The sequence below is a fragment of the Mauremys mutica genome, chromosome 1 (assembly GCF_020497125.1).
Source record: "Mauremys mutica isolate MM-2020 ecotype Southern chromosome 1, ASM2049712v1, whole genome shotgun sequence".
NCBI classification, from domain to species: domain Eukaryota; kingdom Metazoa; phylum Chordata; order Testudines; family Geoemydidae; genus Mauremys; species Mauremys mutica.
This window is the reverse complement of record NC_059072.1, coordinates 71,596,100-71,617,593: the sequence shown is the minus strand read 5'-3', so window position 1 is coordinate 71,617,593 and position 21,494 is coordinate 71,596,100. Positions and strand designations below refer to the sequence as shown.

Here is a 21,494-nt window from a genome sequence, read left to right as displayed (position 1 = left end):
TAGAGCCTACAAGTCCACTCAGTCCTACTTGTTCAGCAAATCACTCAGAGAAACAAGTTTGTTTACATTTACAGGAGATAATGCTGCTTACTTCTTATTTACAATGTCACCTGAAAGTGAGAACAGGCATTCGCATGCCACTTTTGTCGCTGGCATTGCAAGGTATTTACATGCCAGATATGCTAAACATTCATATGCCCCTTCATGCTTTAGCCACAGAACACTCATTTTCAACCTGTGGTCCACGGCCCCCTGGGGGTCCGCAGACTAGGTCTAAGATTTCCAAAGGGGTCCGGACCTCCAGTTGAAATGTTTTAGGGGTCCACAAATGAAAAAAGGTTGAAAACCACCGGTGTAGAAACATACAACCCCGAAATGCATCCCTCAAAGCAACTTTAAATTATAAATCTCTTCACTATTTCTGAGAGTTCAAAATTCTATTTAAAAGCAGGGAAACGTGCTTCCCTCCCACCCAAAAGGTCTCTTCTTCACCAATGTCCATTAAAGCTTTCCTTTTGAAAAACCGAATGTCTTTCATTTTGTTTTTTTCCCCAGCTTCAATTTCAGTCACTGCATATATTTTAACTCTTCCTTCTTCAATTAACCATCAATTAACCATCAAAAAAATGTCCCCACAGAAATGTTCACAAGTTACCTTAAACACTTAGCATTCACAGAATCATTTGTTTCATAAAGGCACTCTTACAGTCACTCCTAGAATGTCAGCTTTAAAAGACAGCTAGTTAGTCATTCCATATTCTTCTCTTAATGTTAATACATAATTCTGAGCAAGAAGAATGGAGTTACTTATGCAAAATGATGAGGGGGGAAAAAAACTGATCAAAATGTTAGGCCAAATCATGGCATCTGGTAGCTTTAAATTCACTGGCAGTTGTGTGTGAGCATCTAAAGGTAGAATCTGGATCTCTGTCATCAACTTAATTTAAAGGTTATATTTAGGTGTTAATGATCATAGCAGCAAATTATATGGAGCAAACAACAAGCTTCTGAGGTTGATTATGCTTAAGTGAAGCAGAGGCATCTGATGACCACAAATACTAAGACCAAGTATACTCCAGTGTTATTATAATAATAAAATTAATAATACTTTGTACTTCTACTACGTAATGCCTTTTCTTCAGAGGCTCTCAAAACCTCACCAATCTGGTGTGGTAGAAAAGTATTAAAAAAAGTATTCCCACTGTAAAGATGAGTAAACTGAGGCAAAGATCGGTTAAGTGACTTACACATAGTTACATGCCGCATCAGTAGTAGAGCCAGTAGGAGAAGACAGGAGCACTGATTCCAAGTCATCTGTAATACCCAGTGGACTATACTCCCCCTCCTATATTGGAAGGAGGAGTGAGATTTTCAAAAGCTCTCAGCCTTTGACCTAATTCTGGCTCCCACTGAAATCAATGAGACTTTAACCACTGACTTAATGGTACCAATCAAGCCAGTGCTGAGCACTTTTAGAAACTCCCCTCAAAAATGGTGACTATTAACATCACCAAATTGACCCTAAAATACCACCAAAGCAGTGCAGATGTTTGGTCCCACAGTGACCCCTAAGTACTTTTTGCCCATTTGCTCCTTGAATGGTAAAATGGGTTGTCATGTCACATGGTAATAGGCTGGTCTTAAATAATTTCCCTAGTGCTTATTCATACAAGGAAAATTTATTCTTGTGACCTTTGCATCTCAGAATTAAACAGAATAATTAGAAGAATTCTTCTATAATTGAAACTCCTAGCATGATTATGGGCAGCTCAACTCCAGAGATTTTTACTTTTAATCTACCCCTCACAAACTCTGTAATGAACATTACAATTAAATGCATCAGGCAATAATAATAATAATAATGATATGGTGCTGCTTAAGAAGTCCAGTAAGTTTATTTAGTAACGTGAGTGCCATAAACAGACTGCACAAGAGAATAATTTGATTATAATGAATTCCTGACTTGAATTCATGTTTTTGAACTTACTTTCAATGAACATTGTATGAAAAAAATATGGCTATCTGACTGAGCTACTAATTTTTATTTGAACATCAGCAGGCAAAAAGGACAAGTGAAAGACGTGGAGAATATTTAATGTGGCTGCAGCCTCTATGACAAAAATGAATCAGATGCACTCAAGAGTCAATGTATTATTCTCATGGAACTCTTTTCCTGATTTCTTTCCCATTGAAGATAGGAGAATATGAAGCGCTCAACAAACGTGTCATTCCTCTCTTTTTTCCCCATTTCACATATAATTAACTTTTGTAGTTTTTCCTGCCTCAGTTCAACTCATCTCCTTCTGCATACAATATTTTCTAATATGGAGGCACAATAAGGACTCTGTTTAGCAGAACCTCAGTGAGTTATCCATAAGTCAATACATATTCAGAAAGCAACATTTTCTCCTTAGCCTTGTCATGGAATGGATAGCTTTGACTTTCTTCTCTCCTAACCACCAAGCTACATCACACACAAACATACCATATGGCCAATGAGAAATTTAATGTTCCCTAATAGCAATAGGTATATGTAAATAGTATTGGGGTCAGTACCCAGCATTAGGTTAAGGGGTTGGTTGGTAATTATCCAATGCTAAGCCAAATGCTTCTGTAAAATTGCTATAGAATTTAAAAGAAATGGGATGAAATCCATAGGGTTCTATGCACATTAGTTATAAAAATGTAGAATTTAATAGCAATTTACCTCCTATCTATCAAATGTTTTAATGAGTTTGTGCAATTCTTTAGAGAGGATGAATTTGCTACATTCACCATCAAGTCAAAAGGGTGCAGGTGTATCAATCATCTACCATCCCACCAACCCCACACAGCCCAGCAGATTGCCAGCTAGAATACAGTCTGGCTTAATCAGGCTGCCAGACCAGGTCATTTTCATTAACTCTTTTGTTAAATTCTGTAGAATGGTTAAAATGTCTATAGGAAACGTATCATTCTCTGTTAAATCTATACAACTTTTCCAAAAGCAGGGTGTCAAAAAGTACTGAGTCTAAAAAATAATAATAATAATAAAAAGGGTGGATTTGAAGTGCTGAGAAAGTGTTAGTGGAAGCAAACTGCTCACCACTATAGAGAGACCAACGTTAGCAGTTTTTTCTGGGTTTGTAGGCAGGGGCGGCTCTAGGCCCCAGCACACCAAGTGCATGCTTGGGGTGTTATGCCGCGGGGAGTGCTCTGCCGGTCGCCGGGAGGGTGGCAGGCAGGCAGCCTTCGGCAGCATGCCCGCGGAGGGTCCGCCGGTCCCGCGGCTCCAGTGGACCTCCCGCAGGCGTGCCTGCGGAGGGTCCGCCGGTCCCGCGGCTCCGGTGGAGCCGTGGGACCAGCGGACCCTCCGCAGGCACGCCTGCGGGAGGTCCACCGGAGCCGCGGGACCGGTGACCGGCAGAGCGCCCTCCGTGGCATGCCGCTGTGCTTGGGGCGGCAAAATGTCTAGAGCTGCCTCTGTTTGTAGGCCTACATTCAGGTTGGCAATTTGCAAGTATGTGTGTTGGGGGTGACTGCGAATGATAGGTTGAAAGGAGGCAGTTTCTTCCCACCTCGATGGCAAATGGGCCAAATTCATGTTTACTGTTACACCATTGAAACTGACACTGTGACAGCTTGGATGGATTTGGCTCTGTAAACTTCCATCCCTCATAAGACAAGGCAGGTAGGCCTTAACAACTCAACCCCATGTTCAGTGGTTGCCTTTCCTCAGCTTTCTCTGTGTTCTAACTCAAAATTAAACAACTGATGTAGAGCTATATTTCAAAACAGGTCAATATAAATTTGGTTCTAGCTCCCTGCTTACTCTTATACCTTCCTTTTTCAAGATTCTCTGTCCCATCCCTCTAACTCTTCTGTTAGGGGAGTTCTCAGCCTCTTATCTCTGCTTAGTGAAACCCCCTGGTCTGGCTTCATGGGTGAATCAACAGAGTACCTCTGCACACAGATTTGATACATCTCCCTGTTAGGGCTTGTCTACACTACACTCTGGATTGGCAGGCAGTGACACTATACTAGACGTGATAAATCGACAGCTGAGCACTCCCCCGTCAACTCCAGTACTCCACCAGAACGAGAAGCACAAGCAGGGTTGATGGGAGAGCGTCAGCTGTCGACTTACCACAGTGAAGACACCGTGGTAAGTAGATCTAAGTAAATCGACTTCAACTACGCTATTCACATAGCTAAAGTTGCGTAACTTAGATCGACCCCGCGCGGTAGTGCAGACAAGCCATTAGAGATGAAGGGATATGGCGGTATAGGCTTTAGTTGCTCTCCTCAAAGCCTGAACCCCGTGCTACTGGTGCAATATATCTAAAATTCCACTGACTGAAATTTAAAGTTCTATAGGAATTAAAGACATAGGTATAGCCAGCTAACATACACAGTTACAGTTCGGAGGCTATGGCACTGGACTTGGACTCAAGAGATCTGTGTTCCACTTCCAGCTCTGACACAAATTTCCTCTGTGATTTTGGGCAACTCTCTATTTCTCCCTATGTCCCACTTCTAAGTTGGTACAATGGGGACGTTAATGCTTCCCTGCACCAGAGTGTGCCATGATTCATTATGTCTGTGAAATGCTCAGATATTACAGCAATAGGGGGTCATATAAATACCCAGATACAGAGAGAGACTCCAGAAAAATAAGCCATGAGGAAGGCCTGCAAGACTAAAATGGAGTATCTGAGATGATTAAAAGAGAGCAAGGGCTTGATTTTGTGGCCACAACTTCCTACTGTATATGCACAAAATTGAGAGAGAGAATACACATGCTTCACACTAGGCAGGAGCAAATTTTTAGCGCATGCACACATGGGAACAATTCTAATACATGCATGACAATGTTGTGTTTTGCAGGTCAAAATCTATTTGTCCAAACCAGTTTTGCATACACCTGAGTTAGAATTTGTAAAGACTGTGTGCTGATTATTTTCAGAGGTAATCTTGCATGTATGAAAATAGAGATCTAGTAGAAGCCCAGCTGCAAACATGGCCCCACATCTCTACAAATGGTAATACAATTCTCTTCATTGAAAAAGAAAAATCCAGCTAACCGAAGGACAGCCAATCTTGTTCTGTTTGACTCCTCTATATTCTCCCTTGGATTTCCTATGAGAGAGAATATATTTTTTCTGATTTTGCAGAAGAATAATTACCTTGTCCAAAACTAGTGATGGTGTGGCTCACAAATAATGTCAAACTGTAGAGTGCTGTACATACCTAGAGCTAAATAGTCACCGAGTATTTTTTCTGATCACTATGAATCCTACCAAATTCTGCAGAAAATCTGAATATACTTTTCATCCTGTGTATAATTTTAATCTACTCCCTCCCCACTACTGTATTTTTAAAATTGAGAATATAGAACCTGAATCAAAAGATAAATGGAATGGGAAACTGTGAAATCACGGAAATGAGTTTTAAAATTCATACCAGGAAAAAAAATCTCTCAGAAGCTTTAATCTCAGTAACTTCATTATGTTTAACATTTTTCCCTATTCAACTCCAGAGCTATGAATCTTACACTGATTCTGGCACTTTGTTATCACTGCAGGTTCATTTAAACTCAGGTTTGCACCTGCTTTCTGATTGCTTGCACCCATTTACAAGTGTAAATCAATGAAACCTATTAGCATGTTCTCTGTGCTGCACTTTAATTTTTGATAGCAATGTATTATTAATGTAATCATCTCAACAAACCTTATACTGCATCAAAAGAAAAATTTGGAAGGGTTCAGAATACAGAAATTTAATAAGCAGAGTAGTTATTGTATAATACTGTATAATACTTTAAATCTGCAATGTAAATAATTGGGTGAATATTCAATATATATTCTATAACTAACTGGATCCAGGCATAGCATGTGACTAAGCCTAATACAGAAAATCCTTTTCATATAAGACAAAGAAAGCAATGAAAAGACTGTCCCAATGCAATCTGTGTAAATAATTCTAATTATGTTTTACAATATTTCCAGAGACCGTTATTATTGGTTTACACCACTATGGGGTTTTTATTCTAAAACAAAAGCATTCCCATCCACCAAAGCCTTGGAAATACAGTGCATATGTTCTACAATTGGGTTGTCCTTTTTAATATATACTTGGTAAAGGGTAATTACTTTTCCAGAAGAAGATAAGCTAAGGTGCTGATGAGATAACCTTAACATGCTTATTACAAAAGCAAGAGTAACAAACAGTAATTTTTAATTTTAGAAGTAAATTCTCCTACTAGATAAAAATATTACTTCAAGTACTGAGCTTGTCATTCAAGATGTACTCATGCTATTCCAAAAGTCTTGCAATATTTGAAGGTTTGCATTCATTTCTCTAAGTTCTCCAATAAGAAATGGAAATAAGAAGATTTTACTTTATTATTTATGCACTGCAGCAACTGTCTAAATGACCTTAATGCTGAGCATTTGGTCCATGCTTTTGTGACTTAAAAGAGTAAACTAATTGCGGTGCTTTATCTGTCAGGCTTCAAGGGAATCTACTTGTTGTCTTCCATCTATTAAAAATGGTGCTGCTCAGATTGACAAACTAAACAATGGGTTGTATTATGCTTTCCTGTCATTGCTTGGGTTATTGTAAAATTTTAAAATCCTTACATTGTAAAATCCTTACATGGTCTCAGTTCTTTCCTTCTTACTGAAAGATAGCTCATCCCTTAGATCCCATCATATAGCTTGTGCTCATCAACCAATGATCTGTGTTAATTCCTTAGAGTAAGGGGTGGCATGGTATTTACCAGAAGTAGTTTTCACCAAGTAAATTCATGGTTTGTACCACCCTGGGAAAAACTAGTTTGTCCCAGCTTAAGGCATTTTCTATTTTGAAAACTGTTTCATTGTACTCTTAGGTTTAGTTACATAGTCAAACTGTGATTATATAAGGCGTTAGATTTGTAGATTAATTTAGGGTTGTACAAATAAAAAATAAAAATGCAGTGGGCATAATACTAATATACATAATTATAATATTGACTATTGGAATGTCTGTATACATTCTGATTTGATATTTTCTCACGGAAATTACACATCTTGACTCATATTTCTGTTTTCAATATTTTACAGACAAAAGCTAAAAACCATTTGCTTATATGAAAATGACAATATGCTAAATTGTTAGCTAGAAGCAGTAAGATATAAGAAGCCTGCAGAGTTGTAGACTACCACTCCTGGTCCATTTGGCCATGTAGCATTCTGTAGCAGAAGATCAACTTCGATATAATAGATAGACCAAGCCTATTCCTCAGTTCTGAATGGCTGTATCCAAAGTTTGAAAAGATTCCTTCTATGCTTGATGGGCATTCATGCAATTAGTTTTCCCAGTTTCCTGGTTCAATCTGTGTTTAAGACACTATTTACCAGCACTCTGCCCTAAGCTAGTTTTTCCCAGGAAATTGCCTAGGGTCAAACTAAAATTTTCTCTGGGATAGATAATGAAACTAGAATATATTTTATGTATTATATTAGAGTATACTTTATATATTATGGCTTTAACCTCTGAACACTTTTTAAATTAGCTTTTCATAATTAGGTTTAGAAATATATATATTGTTGCTGGTTGAACTTTGTGTTAATTTGCTTCAATTCAGCAAGCTGGGCCTCTTCTGAATGGCAGTTTATGAAATACAGTTGTTTATTACTGTATTACTGAACTGATTATAAGAAAGGCACACCATCTGATACTTGTGGCACAGAAACTGATTGCTATTTCATGCTTCAGGGCATCAACTCATTGCAGAGGTTATGATAGAATTCATCCCTCCTCTCATGTACAGCATCATACTATTCGCTAGGTATATTTTGAGAGATTTTACCTTCCTTTGAAACAATTAGGTATTGGCAACAAAGGCCTCAGAGCAGCAAAAAACGTAAGCATATGCTTAACTTTAAGAACATACTAAAGAGCCACTGAAGTCAATGGAACTTAGCTTGACAGTGCTTTTCTGAATTGCTGCCTAAAGCCCCTATCAGGTACTGGCCACTGCTAGAGACCAATGGCCTGATCCAGTATGGCAAACTCTATGGTTTCTATGCTATTGTTGGGCTCATATTTCCTACACCCCCCATGAGGCTGACTAGCTGGAGTCTTAAGCCTGGAGAGGCCAAAGGTCTGAGCCCTTTGTATGAGATGCTGAATTCCTTTTGAACCTAGTGTGAGATGAATGTGCTCAGCATATCTCAGAATCAGATGCATAATGGCCATGAGCAAACTGATTCTTGAAAGATGTATACCAGCCAGTCAATACCATTTGTCTCCATTCCTTAGGCAAGAGAGAGACAGCCCTGCAGAATTTCTGAGGAGGTATAAAGTTCACCCTGGGAAAGGACAGGGGCACCTTAACAGTAAAAGCAGACAGAACACAATTTATTTTCAGATGAGATGGAGGTGTATGAGGTAGCAGCCTCTTCATGGCTGGCAGACCAGTTATCCAACACTTCACTGGGAACATCCTGACCTGTGCCTCTTGGAAACCAGATCAAGAACAGAGCTGTGTGCGCTGCCAAGATGAACAAAATCGTTTTTTAGATGCTTGCACACACAAACACGCATACTAAAATGCATGCACATTTACTGGAATTGCATGGGCAATCAGTCATCTAAAGGTCATTCGTTGGGTAAACGTACCTATGAAATATGTATTTTAGACATACAAACATGCACACATTTTTGTGTGTATTTGCCTGTGTAGGAGCATGAAAACCTGGCCTATTCACTTGTGCACCTTAATAAATTTTGGCTACAAATAACTGAAAGCTGATCACAGCTCCAATGTGCTTGAACAGTGGCAAGTAAACTCTGTGCTATTATATTCATTCTCTAGTTTCCACAACTCTGCCTCATTCATTTTCTTGATGTTTTTTTCTTTTCTTTGTTTTATCCAAGACTTTAAGGCTTCAGAGTAGTGTTGCTAGCCAGAGGGTTTAGAAATTAATTAAAAATAAGAGAAAATATTAAAGCCTAACATTGTGGGAACTTTTTTCCCCTCCAAACATATACGTTTTACTGTTTGAACCAGAATGTGTATTGGAATATTATTAGCCATGTTCGTTGCTCAGTGAAACATTACATGCGTACACACAGGGCAGCCACCAGATTAAGTGGGCTTTGGTGCCTAAGGGGTCATAATCAGCACAGAGCATAATCAGCATTTTCTTTTCTTTTTTTATGGATGCAAGAGACAGTGTATTTGGAGATGTTTGTGTGGGAGGGAGTGCAAATATAAGAGAGCTGATGAGAGGGTAGCACTGGCTGTAGGGGTAGAGGATGTGTGTATTCGGAAGAAGGAAAGAGTGCATGAGGGGATGGAAAGACTGTATTTTAAGGGGTATGGGAGGACAAAGAAAGAAACTGAGATCAAGTGAGTGAAGGAGACACTGAAGGGAAGGGAATGACTGAATCACTGGGGAAGAGAGAAAACAATGCAGGGGGAAAGAAAGAAGAATAGAAATAAGGAAGGTGGAAGGAGACAGAAAGAAATAGAACTGACACTAAAATATGGAGGAAAAGATGAGCCAAGATAAACAACAGAAGGAAAGAAAAATATGGCGTGAAGGGGAAAGGGGCAAAAAAAAATAAAATATAAAATAACTTGTTTCTCTGACTCATAAAGAATTCACTAAATGGCAAGTATTTTAGAATAGATGGCAAAGGTACTCCGTAACATCATCGCCACTCTCCACCCCCACCCCAGCTGCCTCCTGCACTCCTGGAATCTTAATATCAAAAATCTTGATATCAAAATATCAACAGATATTTTCCAGGCCACTTGCACCTGCCAGCACAGTCTCATATTCATTTCCTGTTTATTGTTTTTCTTTAGATTTATAAGAGATGTCTGCCATTCAACAGATGCCCATCTGGGTACCTTTGTAACAAAGTCACAATCTCATCAATATCATAAGTGTCATAACAAACAATGTACTGATCACCACACTATGAACGCCTCACTCCTATAATGTTCTGTAGGGCAACTAAAGCTACAAAGGAACATAAATGTTCCACACTCTTTTAGAAAAGGTAAAAGGTAATAATTGGAGATATACCAATCTCCTAGAACTGGAAGGGACCTCAAAAGGTCATGAAGTCCAGCCCCCTGCCTTCACTAGCAGGACCAATTTTTGCCCCAGATCCCTAAATGGCCTCCTCAAGGATTGAACTCACAACCCTGGGTTTAGCAGGCCAATACTCAAACCACCTGAGCTATCCCTCCCCTTTATAGAGGTCATCACAGAAAGCACCTTCACAGCTGCCCACTCCCACTTATCATGAGATGGCAACAGTTCAAGCACCTCTGTCATGGCAGCATGGCACAAGCAGAGATGTTGTCTCTCGCTTAACTAAGTTCAACCCATTCAGGGCTTTCCAGGTCAGAAAACAAACAAACCACCAACTAGAATCCTACTCAAATTCAAATGCAGGTCCCAGAGCATGGGTGGTGCGGGCTGCTACATAAATGGCAGGCACATTCTGCAGCAGCAGCAATTTCCCAGTGGTCTCAAGATGTAAATCATGCAGAATTACTTACATTCGTTTGATCTTGAGGTGACAAAGGCTTGGATAAGCATAGCAAGGTTGTTGGCAAGGTACAAACTTCAACAGGACTTTATTTTTAAAGTGGAAACCTCTTTACCAAGATGCTGCTGCACCCTCTGTAACTCTCACTCTGCCTCCTCAACTCCTTCCCCTCGTTCCTGTTTCCTGTCCTTTCAGACTCCCAACAGCCAGTGCTCCCAGTTCTAATAATCACAAGCAACTTCTGAACACCATAAAGGTCCATCTCCAAAATCAACAGTGCTACTCTGTTCATCAAATGCAGAAATATATAAGTGTGTTCCTTGCTATGGTTGCTACCAGAATACTCAGTCACAAATTTTGATGTAACCGAACCCCTACATGGCAAACAAATGGCGATCTCAGTCCGGGTGCTAATGTAATGCCAACAGACCCCGAGCGTCAGCAGGTGGGATCAAACCTGGGACCTCTGGAGCCAACTGGCTGTTAGCTACAGCTGTAGAGCAGACCCATTTTATCTCTCTCTTTAAGTGGTATTGGTGCCACTAGATGGGACAGAACACCACACCTAGGAAGTGTTTGGGTTACACTAACAGTATACTCATCAATTCCAATTCTTCTGGAAGATTCCCTATGTTACCAGTGTTATCTACACCTATCTGGATTGGGAAGATTTACCTCCGTCCAGGTTCCAAAAATACCACATTATATCTTCACATTTAAACAGCTCCATCAGTTTTACATCCCTCATTCATGCAGTGCACATGGACTCCTGATTTGTGGATGTCTCAGGTCTTTCTCACTCTCTTTGGCATTTGGAGATTTTAGTTCATATCCTATTGCTTTAAGCCATCAAAACTCACTCCTTTTTCATCCATGCATGTTGGGCAAGGGCTGCCTGAGGTTCTCCAGTTTTACATCTCTTGCACTTCCACTAAAATCAGCTTTTGATGTTCAGCCATTTGGTCTTTTGCATGTTTTTCCTCATTAACCCAGAATTTCAGAATCCCCTGGTGAATAATTAGCTAGGGTCATATCCTTAACTCTCACACATATATTTTTAATTTGACATTTAAATGAACACTGCATTATCGTGGCTTCCCTCAAAAGTGACATACAATACCATGGGTGAGCTACACAGGAATACAAGCACAGAACGTCTGTTTTTTTAGGTACACTGCACAAAACTGCTAATTTACTTAGGGAATTAATCCTATTACACTGCTCAAGAAAAAGCAGATTGAAAACGGGCTAAAAAATAAACCAAAAACAGGGGAGCTGTCATAAAGAAGCAAACAACAGTTACTCAAAATAATATTTTCTAAACTGGGGATGCCTATGGGTTGATGCACTTTGCATGACTAGCTGTTATGTAGCTAACACCACAAACTGACACTGACACTGACTCTGGAAGCATTTAAGATTATAGCGTCACTTGAATGAAGAATTTGTCAGCAATTTCTCAAGCATACTGTGTGACATCACCTCCCTCAACATCAGGTTTGTTTCCTTGTTCGACCAATTCCATAAACCTACTTATTATGGTGAAAGCAAACAAAACCCCACTTGGTACTACTTTTATTTCCATCTTACAATAGTATCTCAGAGGAGTGATGAAGTAACAAATTTTAGCTCAAGCCCACAGCTTCAGATCATGTTTTAACTATTTTGGTGGGGGGAGCACAAGATTCAGACAAAAAAGGTCAGGCACTAAGGTTTATGCACAACTGTGCATCTCATTTGTGTGTGCAGTTCACATAGGTGTGGATGTGCTCATTCAAACATTCATTTAAATACATATATTCTATACTTTAGCCTGTAACACTATTACTTTGTAACAGTATTTTTACAATGCATAATGTGCAATCTTTACAAAGTGCCAACTACACTGGACACTAGGTGCCTATTATTAGCCTCATTACACAAAAGGGTGAATTAAGGCAGAGGGGTTAAATAATTTGCCCAGGATCACAAAGCAAGTCACCATCAGAACACACGAGTTCCTGACTCCACGTCCTGTGCTCAGACCATCCATCCACACAGCCTCTCTCATATGAAGTGTAGGGAAATACCGCAACACCACAGTTTGGCAAATGTTAAATATTTAAAGGCGGTTCCTGTATGTCATCAAAAGAAGGTGCCCCACCAGGCCAAATCTGAAGTCCAGGCTTAATGATGGTTACATAGTCACATACTCAATGACGTCCCCACTAGGGATTTACAATACAACAAAGCCATGTGAGCATCTGCTCCTACTCTCTTTCCACAGCTATGACACGTCTACTTTATATGACATCTTCTGTGAAGGGTACAGCACTGACCAGTAACCCCCCTGCACCCCCAGTGTAATGTTTTCTGCTCTGCTCCCTTTGCCAAGTATCTTCAGAGGAAGCTGTGTGGCCACTCCATCATCATTCTTTTGGGGGACCCCCTTGGTAGGCCTGCTGATCCCCCAATCTGGGAAAGGTTTTCTGGGGAAGCAGATGGCACTTCCTTCAGACTGAGCCCCCCATCCCCTGCATGTAGTTTGGGAAACCCCAGGGGATGTTGGAGCAAGAAACCTCTCAAGAGCTAGACTCAGGTTAGCCAGAGGCTGTACCATATTCCTTCAGCCAATACCTGAGAACCTTTTCTAAAAGTAATGGGACAGGCCTCCCTCTGAAGACAGCAGATACAGGGAGCAATGGTCCAATATCCAGTGAAGGTCTCAGGAGTGCCCACAATCCAGGTGCATAGAGAAGTTTTCAGAAGAAAAACTATTCTGGATGGGAGTGTGAGGGCGCAAACACTGGGTTCCCAATGACACCCAGCTCTCTTGATTTTTGGTTCCTTTGCAAACCACTTGCACAACCAGAGCACTGTCCTGAACCATTCTCGAGGCTCTGAAGGGGGACAATTGCAAAACAACTTCAGCACATGTGCGCACACACAGGGGCGAGAATAACGTGAGAAAGGCTTTGAGTAGTAAGACCTCAGGATTAGTGCAACAAACTAGACCTGTGTAAAATTAACACTTTGGATATACTTTTAGGGATAACAATTAACTCTGATCATAATGATTGACAAAATCATTAATGAATATATTAAAAAGAGAGAGGGGCTCACTCCCTCTTTCCAGTTGCTTCCAGAGAATATATGTTGCCATGGTGATTGGTATAAGTCTAGAATGAACTTCCCTTTGGTTGTGGTGGCTGCATCTTTGTGTACACATCCAGTAAACTGCTTCTTTGCATTTCTGGCCCAGCCCTGGAATTACCTGACTCAAGCACTCTAATTACAACTCTGATATGGTGACTGAAGTGTCAGAAAGTACAGAGCACCACAGGGTGACAGTGTCATTCTGTTCCCCAAATAAAGGACCTTCTTCAGCCAGGAAATATTTGTATAATGAATGTTACCTTCTCCATCAGGAAACTGTGTATTTGAAATATTAATGAACATTCTTCATATTATGCAGGCAGAATCTAAAATTGATTCTAACAGGAGAGGGAGCTCTCACTACCCCAACCAAGTAGGAGGGGAAGCTGTGGGAGAGCACCCTTTCTCTAAGCCAGGGAGTGGAGGCAGAGTTGCGTTCCTCCAGCTCCCCCTTTGCCATAGACTGGCAGGGCCAGCTCTACCATTTTTGCTGCCTCAAGCAACAAAAAAAAAAAAAAAACAAAGGCAGCTGCTTGGACTGCTGAAGCAAGGGGAAAAAAAGAAGCGCTCAGACTGTGCCGCCCCAAAAATGGATGAAATGCTACCCCAGGCACATGCTTCATAGAATAACAGGGTTGGAAGGGACTGCAGGAGGTCATCTAGTCCAACCTGCCGCTCAAAGCAGGACCAATCCCCAGACAGATTTTTGCCCCAGATCCCTAAATGGCCCCCTCAAGGATTAAAATCACAACCATGGGTTTAGCAGGCCAATGCTCAAACCACTGAGCTATTCCCCTCACTTTCTCTGCTAGTGCCTGGAGCCGGCCCTGTAGACGGGGACTTAGGCAGTGAGGTCTAGTGGTCACAACAGGAGTCAGGAACCAGAGTTCAGCGATGGAGACAGAGTCAGGAGTAAAGCCAAGGGTCAGAACTAGAGTCAGGAATCGAGTCAGGGTCAGAGCCAACGGTGGGGCATAGAAGCAGGGATCTGGAACAAGGCAGGAGGGCAGGAATCAGGGACAAGACAGGGCCCAGGAGAAGGCAGGGTCCAATGTAGCAGTCACCCAGGGATTCAGCTAATTGGTCAGACAACTTCCTGTGCCTCCTCCTGGCTTAAATTGTGAATCTGAGCCAATCAGAGAGGCCACATGTTTCCTCCAATTCGAAGCTTCATGGTGGTGCGTATGATGAACTAGGATTCACCAGCCCACCCTCCCTGCTAGTCCTGGCAAGCTGCTGGGTGATAGCTGTGGTCTGAGGACTACCTGGGGATCTGTGAAGGAGGGTTTGAGACCATGATCCCTCATACTCTTATTTTAACCCTTATATGCAGGGTTTTAAGTGAGTGTGGGGGTGGTATTATCCCAACAACCGCACTCCCTCTGCAAAAAACCCCAGGATTCCCATTTGCTATAGACATACTTTCTCTCTCTCTTTTTCTCCAATCCTCCTTGCTTCAGTGAGAAAGAGAGAGAGTGAGCGCATCATTCTGCTAGATGAAAGATTTCCCTCTGCTCCCCTCTCCCCCCGTCTTCTTATTGCTGGAATGGGGTAAGAAGGGCTCTCCACTCTCACTGTTGAGTGCAGGGATATAGGAGACCTCCATACTTCGTGCCTCCTCACAAGAGTCTCTCTTCTCTCTCTTGATTTACTCATTTTTTATTTCTTGAATTTTCTCTTTTTTTGTTTTTATTCGCGAAAAGGGAATTCAATCAAACCCCCCGCATCCTGCCTTAACTTTACAATTGAGCATTTAAATGCCCAGATTAGGACATTAAAAACAATGGTTTCTACAGTAAATCAGCCAAACATGTAGTAAGGCATTAAAACTTAATGGCATATACCAATATACAAAGCAAGGTGTGAGAATCATGGTTGTTATGGTAAGCATCACTTTGAATGTCCTGACTTTTTCTGCATTTAAATTTCCAGCCATAGCTTTACATTGGTTCAGCTTTCTTCATCGACCTTTATAAAATGTAAATAAAATATCATTTCCAAACTGCTATGGTCTGACATTTGAAATGTTCTCATTTTAAGCATATGCACACACACCTGAAAATGCAAGCATTTCTCTTGCTGAACTAGTAGCGAACTGAGGCAGAACTGATGCTGAGCTGGACTAATCAGGTGCAACCATAAATATAGAATGGCTATGATTTCAGAGCTGCTGTAACATCATCTTGCTATGCACTTCATACATGAAATATAAACAATATGCACAGGCAGCACTCAGTGTTGGATTCTAATACCCCTTGATGTCAGTCTGAATGCCAATGTTTATCGCAAGCATAACCAGCTTTGCTCCTGATCTTACAAATCACGATTAGTGGTCCTGTCAAAAATATATGCATTGTTAATAAAAGCCACATCTACCTCCCATAAAAGGACTGCAGGCTTGTTTTTGCTTCATATGTAATTCATATGTTCAATATTAATTGTACAGTGCTGCCAGAATATGAATGCAATCAACTGGCTTTTGAAAAAATCTCCATGTAATTTGAAAGCAAACGATAGGATGTTTTTATCCAATATTTCCTTAATTTGTGAAACCTTGGTGTTCTGCTGCTGAAGAAATTAAATAACTGCTCTGATACCAATAAAGGAAGATACAATAAAGAATTAAGATGACAAATCCAGGGCAAAGGCTTTCACAAAAATTGCCTGCAAAATGCTATTTATAACAGATCTTGACTCAGTGTAATGCTGGCAAATTAGCAATATACAGTAATTCAGTCTCCATTATATAGAGCTACTTCATAGGAAAGAGTACAAAAACTGACAGTGAATTCTACAATATGGTACAACTTTGGTTTCATGTAGGGGATGTGATCTTTTCTAAAAACAAACCAAAGCTGAACAGCTGGGAATTAACCTTGTCAGAAAAAAACAGTGTAAATTGCACCATTTTCTCAGACACTGAGCCCCGGTGCCCCGAAAGTGTGCCCTTAGAGCCCTTCATTGCCTGCTGGCAAAGGGCTCACTGTCATGTAACAGCAACTCTTATCAAGCCTGACCAACTCTCTAAACCTAACACATTGCTATCATGGTATTTATCTATAAAGAATGTTGTGTAGGGTATCTAATGAAAATGAATGGCAAGCCGTCATCATGGGTGTTGCATGATGTATGCCCATGTGTTAATTGAAAAGTTGTCTGTGTCTACTAAAAACATGTTTAAAAGCATGTAACAAAGTAGGTTGGATTACAAGCCTTCCCCAGGCAAAGGAATGTTGACTTACCTGTTCACCTAGGTCCCTGCTGAGAATCTAATATCATGAAACCAACACAAAGGATACTTCATTTCCATTTTAATGCAACAGAAAAAGCAAGTTATCAGGAGGATTAAAAAAGCAGAATGGTGTCAGCTCCCTAGAACATAACAGCAGGGGAAGAGAACTTTATTTGGGGATATACTTCAGAAGAGTGCATTTCAATGGTTTACTGGACTATAAGAAGAAGATAACTCCTTTGTTATCCATCAGGGGACAAAAAGAGGACAGCGCTCTTTGTCTCTTTGAATGGTGGATCTCTTACCATGGGGGTAAATGATACTCCAAGGTTTCTGTAGGTAAGAAACTTATCTTAGTCAAGGATTGTAGCCTGTTGAGTTACATTTAGTCACTAGGAAGCACCATTATACTTGTGTTTTATTTCTAACCATTTTCTTTTTCCATTGTCTCTTCTTAGTATCACTTAAATCTCTGTTCTTTATTAATAAACCTATTCTTGTTTTAAATCTCAGTGCTGTTCAAGTAAAGTGAGGTGTGTATCCTCTGCTGAGCCGACAGGCTGGTGTGCATTCTGTCTCTTTAGAGACAGCAGACTTGCTAATTTGTGAGAGAGCATTGTCGGGGGCTGGATGTTGCAGGGAGACACTTCTGGAGAGTCTGGGTTAATCTGCAAGGCAAAGTTAAGACTGGCAGAATCCTGAGGAATCCGCGGGGCTGCCTAACAAGGAGCTGTCACTCAGGGTAAGTCTATACTGCAATAAACACCTCATAGCACTGGGTCTCAGAGCCCAGATCAGGGCTCAGGCTGCGGGACTAAAAACAACAGTACAGACATTTGGGCTCAGGCTGGAGCCCAGGCTCTGAGACTCATGCTTCAGTCTGAGCCCAAATGTCTACAGTGCAATTTTATAGCCCCACAACCCAAGCCCAAAGAGCCTGAGTCAACCAATCTGAGCTGCCACAGCCATGCTGCAGGTCTTCTGCTGCAGTGTAGACATACCCTCAATCTAGCAGAAACCCCTCTGTTTAAGTCAAACCTGCCAAATTCCACACAAAAAAACAGCTAGGGGCAGGGGAAGAATTATATGTAGCCCAGTGATTAGGGCACTCACCCATCATGTAGCAGCCCCTGGTCCAATTCCCCCCTCTGCTTGATGAGGAGAAGGGATCTGGAGAGGGATCTCTCAGCTGAGTGCCCAAACCACTGGGCAAAAGTCATTCCCTCTCTGACTCAATAAAAAAATAATGATTGAATACAAAGTGGAATGGCTTCAACTACAGAGACTGAGAGAGACCCACATCAGAACATCCTATGACTTTTTCTTTTGTGGTTGTGGGCCTGAATGCCCATGCTGCAGTGCAGTATTACAGGCCTTGCTCATAACCGAGGCTGAGTATGTGCTAGGTAGAGGTGGAAGTTGAGAGGCCAATTTCTATCTAAGACCTAGACTGTGTCCAATCCCTGCATGGGACTGTGGAGAGGAGGGAGCGGGCTGGTTAATAAGGTGTAAGGAGTGACTTGCCACAACTACAGTGCTTGCACTCACTCAGTAAAAGTCACTCTTGTCCAGAGAACCTGCATGAAGCCTAATCACCACTGAAGAGTGGTGATATGGGACTTCAGTGATGTGAAAGGCTTGGGATGGGGAGCAGAAAGGAGTGTATTGTACCCAGAGAGTGCAAGGACTGGTTCCTGCGGAGTGCTGTTGTCATACCGGAAGCGGCAGGGAGGAGGCAGGGGCCAAGGCAGAGTGGGCTGGCTGCAAAGTGGAGTGCTCACTGCACCCTATTAAGCTGTGCACCAGGGAATTCAGAGAGAAAGAGTGCCTCCCCGAGCTCCCTGCTGAGCCAATGCCTAATAAGCACCAAAGAGCCTTAAATAAAACAAGCTTCATTTCTCCCCCACTCATTCTAAAGGTTATATTGACCTTTAAAAACTAGGTACAGTAATTTTGGTTTTGCAAAAGATTATTTTATGTAGGGGAAAGAAATCCAGAAAAAATATATATTGTGATCTTTATGAAGTGTAAAGATTAATGAAGTTATTCTTAGAATAGCAGTTTTCTTCCACGTGTGTTAAATGTCATTTAAAGTTCATTTGTATGGAATATGCAGCATTTCACTTCGAGGTTCAAATCTACCACAGGCTGGTAGCGACTGCTTTTAAGGGACTGCTGTTAGCCTCCATCCAATTCCCACTACAAAATAGTCCATATCACATAGAACTACCACTGCAACTAGCATTAATTTGCATCCTTAGCAAAAAGACAGAATGGAAATTATACTACCTTGTCTTTCCTGTGGATGTCCCCTTCCAGGTCAGTGCGGAGGGCAGAATGCAGAGGGGAATCTTGGACTGTCACCACTCATACAGTTCCTATTCTGTCATCCACCTCTATCTGAAAGTGGGTACAAATGAATGACAAGCCAATTTATAAAATAGTAAAGGGCACACTACGTCTGAGCCAAAGCAAACACTGCATCTACGGAGCAGCTCTCCAATGTCCAGGAGAGATGGATTTTGCAGGGAGTGAATGCCCTTTTCTAAAAAAAATAGTTGAATTCAGAAAACGTAAGTTGGAAAGTTTTAAAAAATCTTATTGAGTTTGAGGCAGCTGGTGTATCATACTTCTCAATCATCTTATGGCTCTGCCCCATGGCCAGACACCTCTGGAGGACCACCAAGACCTGTTGCTGATGAAGCAATTGATATTATTTTCAATGTTTTGCATTCATGCCTAGATACTGAGTGATGGAGGGCACAATATTAAACCAATCCATGCCCCTGCCTCCAACAACTGAAGACAGACTCTCAGCCAAGGGAAAGAACCAACAATTCCCAGTCTCAGCCAGCAACAAACCCATCAACTGGCTAACATCCAAATTAAGCAATGTGCCTTGTGCCACATCCTGAAGGTAGGTAAACTCTGCCTTTCTCAGACTTAAGGAGGAATTAATTCCAAAGATGGAGGCTCTGCACTCAGAATGTCCTTCTACAAAGAAAGAGAAAAAGTGGAGCAGCATTTGTCTATCTAAAACTGGGGGGAAAGGCTGACTTCATTTGATGACATAAAAGCATCCAGTAAAGGAAACGGAGTGAATGGTAGTTTCCACATGAGCACCTGCCCTTTTCCCTACTGTAACACAAAAGATCTAGTTACTCCCTCTGTAGGCACATGCATTTTAGAGGTTATAAAGTGATTTGATCAGTCAGCTGTGAGCTGATCAAATAACTTCATTGTTTTCTTCGTTTCAGAGCCAGAGTCCAAGACGGAAGCAAGTTCTCTAATTTCCTGTTTATCTGGTTAGAGAGAGGTCTGAAAAGACACTTGAAATGCATGGATCACCACCTATTATCACAAAACACTCTTTTAGTTCGCCATATTGCAATGAAAAACTATATAAGGAGCCTTATTCATAACCTTTTTGTGTGTCCTTATTAGCTACTAAAGTATACTAGTGATTTGGACCAACTTAATAAAGATACCCAACCACAACTACCCATAGAGAACCAAACTTGGAAACATCTATTTCTGAAATGTATTCTGAAATAACACGGACATTTTTCTTTTTAACGTACTTGTACAGACCCATCCACTATCCTAACCTTTAAAAACTCAGAAATCCTTTACATAGCAGAAATGTATGGGAAATATTTTTCCCACAAAAATCCCCCAAAATATAGTAGATTAAGGGCCAAATCAGAAGAGCTGTCAAAGGCAGGTGCAAATGGACAAAAACAGAGGGCGGCATTATCACCACTCCCTTTGGGGATTCCAAAGAGAAGGGGACAAGTTTAACCTCTGCAGGAGTTTTGTGAGCAGTATCCACTGGGGGAAGCACTGAATCAATACACTTCTTAGTCACACTGGCCACACTTCATTCCTGAGCCATCCACTTTTTGATTTTTTGATTATTGCTGTCCCTATAGCCCTCCCTAACCCCAAGAAAACTGCAGTCACTTTCTACTGCCACTAATTTGTTCCCTGGTTAGTTATCAGCCCCAGAACACTCTACCGGGGTTTACATTGGAATAAGTCCTGGGTGAGTCTGGCCTGCATCTGATTTGTATTAAATGTTTCATCCAGGTGTATTTTGGAGTGAACGTGGAAACATGTTGAATTCTGTACCTAAGATGTCCGAGCTACTTAATCAAGTTTTTCCTTACAGATTCAATTATGTTTCTTCAAAAAAATAATAACTCTAAATTCTTAAGGATGGTTATCAAAAACTAAGAATCATAGGCTAGGAATAGGTCAAATTCAGCTGTACCATAAAAGGGAGCAATTCCTGTTGAACCAACAGGAAGTCATACTCAGCTATAGCAGGGATGAAGTTGGCCCGTAGTGTTTTCTTTATATTGAACAAACATGGCCCAAATTAATCAATGAGTAATTCCACTGATGTGCTATTTAGAAATGAAGATGCTGCTTAAATGGCCAAAATCAAACTAGATAATTAAGGCAAACCTGATTATTCCAACCTCAGTCCAAGTTCCATTGTGAGAGTTAATAGATGCTAGGAAGGTGGCTTAGCAAGCTAGCCTTATTTTTCAATTTACATCACCATTTAAATGTTTAATCCTTTTCT

At 41.0% G+C, this 21,494-nt stretch overlaps 1 long non-coding RNA gene across 1 annotated transcript in view; it reads right to left on the bottom strand.

Annotated features, from left to right (window-relative positions):
* Nucleotides 1-17,036: 17,036 nt before the first annotated feature.
* LOC123348746 overlaps nucleotides 17,037-21,494 on the bottom strand; it is a 35,373-nt gene continuing 30,915 nt past the window's right edge. Inside the window, exons 3-4 of the long non-coding RNA XR_006573250.1 lie at nucleotides 19,193-19,303; nucleotides 17,037-17,236 (exon numbers count right to left, since the gene is read on the bottom strand). This is a non-coding gene — a long non-coding RNA (uncharacterized LOC123348746). The remainder of the gene's footprint in view (nucleotides 17,237-19,192; nucleotides 19,304-21,494) is intronic.